This window comes from Ziziphus jujuba, chromosome 8, assembly GCF_031755915.1.
Source record: "Ziziphus jujuba cultivar Dongzao chromosome 8, ASM3175591v1".
Taxonomy (NCBI): Eukaryota; Viridiplantae; Streptophyta; class Magnoliopsida; order Rosales; family Rhamnaceae; genus Ziziphus; species Ziziphus jujuba.
Window position 1 is genome coordinate 20627317 of NC_083386.1, and position 11236 is coordinate 20638552.

General features: G+C 28.9%; 1 long non-coding RNA gene across 1 annotated transcript; it reads right to left on the bottom strand.

Moving 5' to 3' along the window:
• Positions 1-5891: 5891 nt before the first annotated feature.
• LOC112490930 (uncharacterized) lies at positions 5892-10017 on the bottom strand. Its single transcript, XR_003055140.3, has 4 exons — positions 9829-10017; positions 7567-7761; positions 7427-7466; positions 5892-6173 (listed from the first exon to the last, which is right to left on the bottom strand). It is a non-coding gene; the product is annotated as an uncharacterized LOC112490930 (long non-coding RNA).
• Between the last annotated feature and the right edge of the window lie 1219 nt (positions 10018-11236).

Below are 11236 nucleotides of genomic sequence, written 5' to 3' on the forward strand. Positions count from 1 at the left end.
CAATTGTGCTTAATCCTTCACTTTATTTTCTAAATTTCTATCATTTATATTTGCTTCACTTTCTATTGGATCGGCAGACATTTCACATCTAATAAGGTTATGTAATAAGCAACATATAGTAATTATTTGGCATTGAGTTTTGATAGGGTAAAATGCTGGACTCCTTAAAATGCCCCATCGTATCTTACGCAATCCAAAACATCTTTCTATAACATTGCTTTTTGAAGCATGTTTCATATTAAAATACTCCGCAGGATTAGTAGGTTGACAACCCTTTCGCCATTCTGATAAATGATATCTAGTTCCTCTATAAGGTGCAAGAAACCCCTCCCCATTTCTGTACCCACCATTAATAAGGTAATAGTTTCCTATATTATGAAGAAAAGCATTAGTTTCTGTATGTGTTTTTTATTTTATTACTCAATCACTTAAATTATACAAATCTTTATATACCTGTGGAGACTCTTAACCCGTTTGGCTTAGTTACTGCATTTCGAAGTACTTTAGAATTAGAAGCAGAACCTTCCCATCCCGATAAAATAAAGTAAACTTCATGTCATAGGAACAAACCCATAGAACATTGGTTGTAATTTCTCCTTTTCTGGTTCGGTAACTTGGTTTATCATGTTCGAACACACGAACCTTAATATAAGTTCCATCCAATGCACCCAAACAATTCTATGTAAATTATAAATAATTAGTATATAAACAACATAATGCAAATATGTTAAAAATTTTCTACACTTTTATTAGCTTACCTTAAACCATCTCCATCTCTCATCGGTATAATTTTCAAGAATTTGTTCTGAAATATGAAGTAATTTACTTTGTAACCGTAATACACCATGTAATATAGAATTGAAATACCTATTAATTATTTCTCCCTATCTTTTAAATCTATTATCAACTATATGAGAACATAGACACTTGCTCCTCTAAAGATACTATACCATCTCTTTTTATCCTTCTATCATTACGAAGTAGCTCACATAATATTCCAAAAATTCTTCTATCCACTCGAAGTTGATTTATACATTCTAAATCACTATTGCCTATTGTACTATCTAAATAACTCAATCTCGTCTCATGCCTAATAAAGCTTTGGTCTCTAAGCATATGATTGTTTTAACACCTTTGTCTTGTCTTTAGTATCCACAACATCATCATCAACATTAAACTCATCATGTGTAAATGCCACACTCATATGATTAGAAATGCAGATATATGTTTTTTTAATTCATATCTATCCATAAGATAAGAAAAGTAAATTAATATTATATATTTCAATTAAATTAAAGGATAAAATTAGCGTAAATCATTTATAAATCAATATTATTTATTTCTTCTCAACTAAAGGGCAAAACTAAAATAAATCATATATAAATCAAAATTATTTTCCCTTATATGTAAGAGTGCCAAACTTCTTTTCAACAAATATATACATTCAAATAGGGTATCAAGTATTAAACACAAGGTCTATTGATAAACAAGGTTTTGATATATACCATTTTAAATTATGACTATCGATCCCAAAAATTAGAGCTCGTAAGAAATTTGAACAAAACGATAAACACTAAGAAAAGGTGTAAGATCTAGTATTCTAATTATAAACTACTAACAGGCTATGGTAGACAAAAACAACTGGCCATTTCATCCAATATATCAAAAGAAAATAACTCACTACAATAGTAGCTATAGCTTTACAAAGTTTTCACTACCTATATTACCTTTTTCTTGGGCCTCATTGAAATTTGTTTTTTCATACTTTTATTCAAAGCTTGCTAATGGTTTCCCAAATGATGAAGCAAATAATAATATTCAAGGAAAAATAAATTAAATAATATATTCAAGGAAAAAAATTAACAATATTTTAGCTAAAAATTAAGCTAACTTTTTTTTTTGGGCTTCCATATATAGAGATAAATCTAGCTACCTGCTTCGATGTCTCTAGAGAAAAGAATATATTAAAAAGTGTTCCAAGGAAGGAACAAGCAGCAGAATAAGGAACAGTCTCCTCTCAATTTTGCAGGATAAATAAAGGGAAGTAACAAGAGAAGAGGGAATGGTCTTTGCACATGGCTTCAAGATTTTTGTTTATTGAATGTAGTGCTACAACAAAGAAAATGTTCAATAGTGAACAAACCCATTCACTCTCCCTCACACACACACACACATAGAGGGCAAAAATCTTCTCTCTCTCTCTCTTTCTTTCTCTCTCTCTTTCTCTCTCTCTCTCTCTCTCACACACACACACATAAAGGGCAAAATTCTCTTTCTCTCTCATATACACGTAGAAATCAAACGGTTTGTTTGAGAAAAAAAGCTTCATTTTCATGGTTATGAAAGGAGAAAAAAAACATTGCAACCCAGTTAGCAACAAACACATAGATCAGTAGATCAATAGTCAGCCATGAAGAAAGATATAAAAATTAAGAACACTTACTTGTAATCGATTGTAGATTGTAGATCAGCAGATCGATTGCAACAGTAGGCTTAGTTCTGCTTTTTCATATGGTTTATTGAAAATAGGAAGAAAAAAAAAAGGTGAAATTGGTGAAGACATTGCAGATAGATAAGATGTAAGAACCAAAAAAAAAAGAAAAAAAAGAAAAAAAGAAAGAATTACAGAAGACTTACCAGAGACAGAGGGGGAGGGAGGAGAAGCAGGGTCGGCGAGTTGTATTAGGTTATACAGGCAAAAACAAGTGTACTAGGTAATACACCATCGCGTTCTTAAAAAACATGGAAGGGTATTATGTAATACAATACCCTTCTCGTGTTTTCATATGTCAAACGTGGTATTAGCTAATACAATCCATCATAATACCCCCTAGTACATCATACCAACAACACCCTTAGCGAAATCAGAGGACTTTGATTAATCCAATTTTTCTTTCTTTTGTTTATGAACCATGGGAGGTTTTTTTTTCCTTTTTTTTTTGTCCTTTTTAATTTATTTGTTTAATTGCTTATATCTTAACTTATATATGCTTTTATAAGAACCAATGATTACGTCCATCATTGATATTCTTTGACTTTGCTATCTCCTCTTACATATTCAAAAATTTTACGATTTTCTTAGCTTATATATGTTTTTATAAGATACAATGACTACATATATTGTTTATCTTCTTTGACTTTGCTTATTCTAACTATTGTCAATAAAGATTCATATTTTGACCATTATTATTTTGTGTAACAAGCTCACTTGTGATGCTACTTTCTTGTTTACATGATTACATAGTACCTATCTTTTTTCCCTTTTCTCATAAATCCATAATTTACTTTTTGAGTGATTGCTACAACAAGTCTTTTGCAAATATTGATATGGTTTTTTGATTTATCAAGAAAATTTGAATTCGCTAATATGTTTTCCAAAATTTTATATTGAAGGACCTACTTAAGCCATTTTCTTCTCCAAAATGAGCTAGAAACTTTAGTTACTATGTAACTCTACATATTCATTTGTCATAAGTTAACAGATATGATATTTGATGATTATAGTTAGTTTTCACTTTTTACAATGGCGTAAAAGGATTCGCACCTTTGCTAACCCGGTCCCAATGAATCGATCGACTGATAATTTTTATATTAGGAAAATAAACTAAAAAGAAAGAGCAATCCAAGTTATTTTTTATTCATGTTCTATGCTAGTATTCGATTGCTTTGTAGCTTTAATGCACAATCCTATTTATTTTTTATTCATGTTCTATGCTTTGATAGTAGATGGTGGTCATTATAAAGGGGATAGTAATCTTGCTTATTGTAATGTAATATCACAATTAATCCACTAAGTTTTGTTTTATTAGTTTCTTTCCTATAGTAGTTATTATTACTTATTTGTTAATTTCGTTATTTTACTATTTGATGCGTAGGTTTTTTTTTTTTTTTATAGGTTTTTTCTTTTTTCTTTTTTTTTTTTTTTACAGGTGCTGTTACAAATCAATATCTTCATCAAGTTTTAAATTTAACTTTGACAGTTCATCATCAAGTGATAATTCTTTTTCAATGACCAAAGAACTTTTAAATGAACCAATTGAAGAGGATGAATCATACAGCAAAATGACTCATAATGTAGTTCAAACCATTGCAATCTATGATTCCATGATAGTTTCAACAACATTAATTGGCAACAAGCGTCCTCATGGTGGATCAACGTCTAGAAGATGATATATTCGCTATGATAGGAAGGAGCGTCATGATTTAATTATTAATGACCGCTTCAAAGGTGAGAATTCAAAATATATATCAGAACATTTTAGACGTCGATTTTGAATGGATGTGGAATTATTCAAATGCATCTTACAAGCTATTGAAAATTATGATGATTATTTTACACAAAAAGTTAATGCAGTTGGGAGGGATGGGTTGAGTCCGTTACAAAAAATGATCGCTGCAATGTGGATGCTTGCATGTGGATGTCTAGCTGATTTTCTCAATGAATATGTTCAAATTGGAGAGAGAACTGCAATTGAAAGCTTAAAGCACTTTTGTTATGCTATAATAGGAGTTTTCGAAGAACAATACTTAGAAAACCTACAAAGATGATGTTACAAGGCTATTAAAAGAAGGTGAGGATCGAAGATTTTTAGGTTTGCTTGGGAGTTTAGACTGTATGCATTAGCATTGGAAAAATTGTCCCACAGCTTGGCATGGAACACATACAAATGGTTTTAACAGAGTTCCTACTCTAATTTTAGATATTGTCGCTGCACAAAATTTATGGATTTGGCATGCATTTTTTGGCATGGCTGGTATGAATAACGTTAACTTCCATTATTTGATGATCTTATTAAAGATATTGCACTACCTTGCAATTTTGTAATACAAGGCCACCATTGTAATATGGGATATTATCTTTCTGATAGAATTTACCCAGAATATGCAACTCCAATTCAAACTATTTCTGAACCATCTTCTATTAAAGAAAAATTATTCACCAGATACCAGGACACTGTTAGAAAGGATGTGAAACGAGCATTTAGAGTATTGCAAAGTAGATGGAATATTGTTAAAGGTCCAGCACGTATGTGGAATGTAAGAGACCTTGGAAAGATAATGAAGACGTGCATTATCTTGCACAGCATGATCATTGAGAGTGAGCATAGTCAAGGCATCAATCCTAAAAGTTGGCAACCTCATAGAGATGAAAAGGTTGAAGATATTCATCTAGAGCATGATTATACTTTTCTTGTCTCAACGATGATTAATTGAATGAAGCAAGTTCAAGACAAAAGAGTGCACAAAAATTTAAAGATCGACCTTATCAATCACTTGTGGGATTTATATGGGGCTCAAGAAGCTATTTGATATTTAGGTTCAAGCTCAAGCTCTCAGATAAACAATAGCTACATTTCATGTGGTGATATGTCTTTAGTAAATTCTGGCATTCATATATAATTTTGATATCTTAGTTTTCTATCAATTTGAATACTTTTTTATATATTTCTCTTTTAAAATAGTTTATATCATTTAAAAAAGAATTGCAATTTATTTTCCTCTTTATAATGTTTTGAAGTCTCTATATTATTTATGCTTTGAGTTAAAGAATTTGAAATGCTTATGTTATTGATATTTAACGAACTTAGAGTAGTTTTAGCTTTCAAGAATTAAATGGTAGATAACATAGGCATACACATGCAAAATATATATATATATATATAAAATTATTTGGTAGAAATTAAATGGCGGTAATATGAAAAGGATGATTTGACTTGATCTTAATAATGAAAATATGAATATGATGCATAAACTTCACTCATTAGAAATTTAATTTGGAACTACTAGAACATATTCACCAAACAGTTTAAGTGAACATTGAAAAGTAAGCTTTTTGAACCTTGGCAAAGAAACCTTAAACCATGGATGTTAAACCACCATAAGATAGAATGGGAACAATATGAAACAACAAATAACCTACAATTATATAGGCACTAGCTCAACGAGTTCAAAAAACTTTGTCAAAGATTTCTAACAACTGCAACTTCTAAAATTCCATAAGAAAGATGGAGAACATCAAAATACGAATGCACAACATTTAAATATATGTGTATTATCCTTATAGATTATGTACAATCCCTTCATAACATTTCCTTCCGTTAGCCTTTTCCATCTTCAATATAGATCATTTACTATCCATAGCTTCCATTCCATCCAGCTTCAAGTCCATTTTACTTTATCCATGAAAACAAAAAAACATAACAAAGTTAAATCCTTAGGAAGATAATTTATTACATATATAAGTTCTAATTTCTATATTATAATTTACTAATTTAATAAAAAAAGTCAATTATATATGACAAAATTTTGCAAAATTTATAGTTAAATACATGAAAGTAACTAATTATAGTCATTCATATATGAAAGAAAATTAAATTTATTATGTAAAACTGGATATCCTAAATCTAAACTACTACAGGTCTTCAAAGAAGAAAGAATATATATATATATATATATATATGTATATACATGTATATATATATATATAACCTTATACATGATGTTCTTTAAAAGTATCTTTAGTTACAAAACAAAAACCAATAAAAAGAACATTTCATATATAAAAAAAAAAATTAAAAAAACACATGCACACACATGAAAATCAAAGCCAAAGGTATACATAATATCAATAAATGAAGATCAATTTATTATCAAGCTAGCGTGAAACTCTCAAACATAATTAATTAGGTTAGTAGGACAACATAATACTATGATACAAGAATTGAGCACCATTAAATTGCACATAAAAAAATAGCATTAGATATTGACAAATAGTGCCACTTATAAAAAAAGAAGCCCAGCCAGTCATTTTGCAAAAAGCCCATCATTTTCCCATCCTTTTAATATTTGAGCTTGATACATCTCATATGTCTTTCACAATGCTGGTGCAAGTTTGTTGAGATCTTGGTTTATAATAAGATTTTGTTGTTCTCTCTTTTAAGCTTTCTTCTTTAATTCTTGATCTTTTATCTTTATTTTTTGAGCTTTCTCCTTTGTTTCTATTTCCTTTTTCATCATTTGTTCTCGCAATTCAAGTTTTTATTTATCTTTTTCTCTTTTCAACTCCAACACTTCTCGACAAACATCAATTTGTTTTCTAGAGTGCACTATAATTTGTTTAATGCATCAACCACACCCTTTTCTTCATTAAACCTCTTTTTTTTTTTTTTTTTTTCTTTACAACCTTTCCTTCCTTGTGGATGTACGATCCCATCATAATTAGTACATTCCACTGCAGCAATATTCATGACATAACCATCTTCTTCATTAGAAATAGACCCTTGTATTGCTTTTAACAGAGGTGGATTGTCAATGCCATTATATAATTTTTGTTTCCTTGATTTATTTGTCTTGGTAAGTCCCTTTGAACACCATTTTGGATTCTTTATCATAATCTCCCAACAATGATCATATTTAAAAGACTTACCATAATTAAGATTCTCATACATTTGCATTGCTGCTCTCTTCTACAAAAATAATAATTATTATTACAATAATCAAGAATAAATATGCTAATTATATAAAATAAAAATGCTTAAAACCATAAGAACGGAAAGAAGGATTTACCATATCTTCTGGGGTTGTTCCACTTTGTAGATTTCTTGCAATCTCTCATATAGTCCATGAAATTTGTTCACTGCACCTTGTATTTTTACCGAACGACATTCTAAGCTATTGGTGTTTCGAACATTGTTATATTCCACCCCCATATTGTCCTCCCAAGCGAGCAAAATACAATCCCACATTGCTGTAATTTTCTGGCTATTACCAATATCAGAATTAATAGAGATGTAAAGTCATGCCTTTGTCAATGCTACATCTTCAACTTTAGTCCAATTTTTACTAGAAAGAGAATTATGAGAGTTATTAGACTTTTGGATGGCCTTGCTCTTATATTTGGATTCTTTGGTTGCATTAGCGTTCTGAATGTTAAATGGGATTGTAGGAGCATTTAATAAACCCCGGTAGGTGAATCCATATCCAAATTGTTGGCTAACATGAGAAGAATGTGAAGCATTCATTAGATTAAAAGGATAGCTAGGCTGAAATGATAAGTGAGGAAATTGGTTTGGAAATTGAGCCGTGGTAGCTTGTGGCATAGAATTATGTATAAGGAATTGAGAAGAGTTATTGACATATTGAGTATTTATTGACATAAAATCTTGTTTCTTTGCTCTCGAGTGTTCCTAGGTCTTTTCCACCATTTTATCTTTTATATCTATCAATTGTTTTGATTTATAACAAAATGAAGCAGATTTCTAAATAGTTATTGGTGCTAACCTCAATCGTATGAAGTTGAGGAAAACAAAATCCTAATATCCTATATGAATGAATTCAACTCTAGCAATAAGTACTACTATTTTATTTCCCCTTATTGGTTGAATGCAATATATACCAAAGGAATGTATGTTATGAGCATTCGTTTGAAACCAAATTAAAATAACTAGCCATATCACAAAGTGGATAGCAAAAAGTAAAAGAGAAAATTCAATTGTGCTTCATATTTTTTAAAGAAAAAAGCTTCAAAAGACTAAAGCAATAATAGATTTATCATTGTAATCTTAACTCTATGGCAAAAATAACTCAAAACACCAATAAATCACAATAAAAGCTCCATGCAAAACAAAATGGAAAAACGAGTATGTAAAAAGCATTATACCAAGTACAATTAATACATATCCATAAGAGAAGAGACTTTAGTTTTGTCTCTACATCAAATTGTTTAGTTACACAATAACCAAGCCTACCAACTTTAGCTACATACATGGTAAATTGAGATAAAATCACACATATATATAAATGCCTAGTTGGCTCCTCTAACTAATAAAGAAAAAATGCATAGATTCGCCAAACAAAAAGAGAAAAAAAGAGAGAAAAAAGTGCACCATTTATAGAATATCAAACATATTATATATAAGGTTTAAGGGACAACTAATGAAAACATATTATATATAAGGTGTGGGGACAACTACTGAGATTATAAGATATAAATACAATATGGATGTCTTGGAATGATTTTTTTTTTTTTTTCTCTTTTCCATTTTCTCTCTTGCCAAACATCAAATTCAAGACCCAATTACATATCACCACCACAAACTTAAGAAAATTTCCTTAAAACCTTTTCATGTTTATTACTTTGTTATGAGGGAACCAATAACTTTCTCTCGTAAGTAAGTAAGAAAAAAGTAGTTGGGCACTTAAAAATAAATAGAAAGTAAGTCTAGCTTTCGTTATCTATGGAGAAGTTTAAATCTTGTAATTTTACTCTAAATCAATATATAAAGCTGTGAAAGATGAACTACCATGCATACATACATTATAGCCAGCTATCATCCATAAATCCCACTAATAATTTTGAAACAAAAGAGTAAAAAAGGAAGGAAACATTACTCCTAGAACAAAAGCAACAACAGAGATTACCAATATATGGTTTTTTTCAAGTTTTTCTATTGTTTCAAGATCTGTAAAAAAAAAAGAAAAAAAAAAAAAAAAGAAAAAAAAAACAAATAAAGTGTTACAATTTAAATCATAAGCATAATTATAACAAAATTCCCAGAAACATCATCTTTCTCTTATGCTCTGCTTAAAAAAATAAATAAATCTAAAATTGCTTCTCTGTTGTTTGTTCGTAATTGCTCTGCTGCCATTTTTTTTTTTTACTAAATTTAGAAAGCGAGAGAGGCGAAGGAGAAGTGGAGGTGGGAAAGATAAAAATAGATCCAAAAACCAAGGAGTCTGTTGAAGAACAATAATATTTCTCATAGTGAATTTAATAGATATATATATATATATATATATATATATATAAAACCTTGAAATTTGACTTACCCTTTTGTGAAAATTTGATCCAAAACAACCTAAAACACAAATTCAATCATGCTTTAATCACCCATGGCACAGTGAGAAGGATCCAACCCAAGTTTCAGAGGCAAGCAGCGAGTTAGCGAAGGAAGGGAAGGTAAAGTTGATGATAATATTCCAATCTTTTGGAACCATTGGGATTTTGTTGAACAAAATAAAAATAAATAAAAAAACAAAGGAATTAAGCAACGAATACGAAGGTTAAAAAATTAGCACAAAAGGAAAAATAAAAAACCCAAAGGCCCAAAAGTTATTTTTTTTTATAACAAAAATCAATAAAAATAAATAAAATGATGACTCGGCATGTCTAACAGAGTTTTTCAAAGTAGATAGTGTCTTTCACAGTTTCTATTTTTTTTGTTGCCACATCATCAGTTTGACAGAAATAATACACATAACTATTGGAGAGGATTTTTTAAAAATTCTATCTATTTATCTGATATAGCAAAGAATTTTTAAATGGAACAGAGAGTCATTGGAGATGCTCTCTTATGACAATAATTAATTAATTGAATTTAAATTTTTGAACTTTTAAAACTAAAAATTTATATATAAATAAATATATAATGATAATAAATTAAATTGTTATGTGAGCATGTAGATCTCAATAATGATGGTATAATAATTTTTAGAGATAAATACATTTTTAATACTTTTTAAAAATATATTATTTCATTTAGGAGTTGTATAATTTTTTTTTTTGACACTTCAATATCCCTATTTGCAAAATTATTACAATTTGATCCAAACATATTAAAATTAACAAAAACCATTCGAAATTATACTTTAGTATTCTGTAATTTGTTTTTTCATTTTTTTCGATTATATTCAATAAAATAGATAGTAAACCAAAAAAATTTGAAACCAAAATAAAATCTAAAAAATCACCATTTAATCAATCAAAAAACACATATGTACTTTTAATAAAAATTTTACTTTTCCTGAAAAAAAAAGATTTATATTATTTTATAAAAATTAATTGATCCCATCAAACCCCCCCCCCTTCTCTGTTTTTATTTTTTATTTTTTATTTTTTATAGGTCATTATGTTTTGTTATTTTATTTTGAATCTCTACAATACTACAGGTTATTATTTTTAGTTTTTGCAAAATTATATTTGTATTTTTTAAATATTTTATTAATTTTTAAAAGAACAATGGTTGTCTCTTAAGCTATCATTTATTTATTACTAATTAAAGAGACTTTGAAAGATAAAAGACTGTGTTCTTTTATCCCCTTTTTGCATCTCTACAACATTCCCTTTTTGGCCCATCTATAATATGTTTTCCATGGTCATATGAGATAAACACTTATAACCTACAAGTTATAGCCTCTCAATTATATTAATTTAGAAAAGATCATACTTATACATCAT